The following is a 1365-nucleotide window of genomic DNA, read 5'->3' as shown; positions in this document are numbered from 1 at the left end:
GTAAGGTTAAGAAAAGTTTGTTTCAGGTAGATAGTGACCTGAGTAGGAAAGATGGGTGAATTGCATCTGCTGTCAAAGAAGTGGGTGTTGGGGATAACTCAGCTTTTTCAGTGCGAGATGTAGGCACCTTATCAGAGGGAGAAAACACCTATTTAGAAAATCCGAGAAACAAAATCATTTTGGAAAAATGATTTCTGTAACTAAACCTGAGTATTCTGCTGCAGTATCTGCCATCCAAGCACTACAGCAAACTGTGCAAGTACTGAATCCCAAAAGGAGAGGAAATGTAGGGTGAGGGCCACTAGAGCACCTGTATAGTTTTAAACATTAACGAACTAGGTAATTGGTACAGGAAGTGAGGCATCGTTTCACTGAATGAAAATAGTAGCTTTATGTAAGAAATAAAAACAAAGGAATACAGAGGCTTTTAGCCTTGAAGAAAGCCACCTTATGGTAGATTTTGCCTTATTTTTGACTCAAGTAATTCATACATAAAATGCACAGCACACTAACAATGTATTAAACATTTGGAATACCTATCCTACAGAGAAAGCATGTCAAGGTATAATAAAAAATGGAGTTTATTGCAGCTAGATTCTGAAATGGTAGTGGGGTCAAGAGGAGGTGGTTTGGAAGAGTACCAGTTGAGAAACAGCATAAATACCTAAAAGTAAATTAGGGATTCATGAAGTCATCTCTGATAACTTGTAAAGTTACATAAAAACACAATGATACTGTAAGTTATTTAGAATCAAAACAAAACAAAGGTCAAGAGTGTACCTTGAGGCAAGGGATATTTTTAGTTGGGATTTCAGCATATATGCAAGTGCTTCGTTGCATTGAAGTCTTGGAATGTACGTGCCACATGAAGGGAAGGGTTTGTGCTATGTGAAAGGAGCAGTGCTGTGGGCCAGGACTGTTGCACAGCATCTTCGTCGGTAGTAGCAGTGGGATGGAGCGTACCTCAACAGGTTTGCAGGTGACACTGAACTGGGAGGACCAGTCAGCATGCTGGAGAGTAGGTCTGCAGTCTCTAGAGATCTCTGCAGGCTGGAGGAAAGCGCCAAGAGGAATCTCATGAAGTTCAACAATGACAAATACCAAGTCTCTCCTTGGGACAGAAACCCCTCCCAGGGACACCCCCCTTGGCAGTGTCCGAGGACAGACTACCTGTGGAGCAGCCCTTCTGAAAAGGGCCTTGGGGGCCTGGCAGCTGGTGAACAGCAGATGGAACATGAGTCGGCAGTGTGCTCTTGCAGTGATGAAGGCCAGCTACACACTGCATTGCATGCAGGTGGAGGGAAGTGGATATTCCCTCTGCTTGGCACTCATGGGTCCACAGCTGGATCCTGTCCCCTGTTCTGG

The sequence above is a fragment of the Pygoscelis adeliae genome, unplaced genomic scaffold (genome assembly GCF_000699105.1).
Source record: "Pygoscelis adeliae isolate BGI_AS28 unplaced genomic scaffold, ASM69910v1 Scaffold273, whole genome shotgun sequence".
Taxonomy (NCBI): Eukaryota; Metazoa; Chordata; class Aves; order Sphenisciformes; family Spheniscidae; genus Pygoscelis; species Pygoscelis adeliae.
This window is presented reverse-complemented; position numbering follows the sequence as displayed.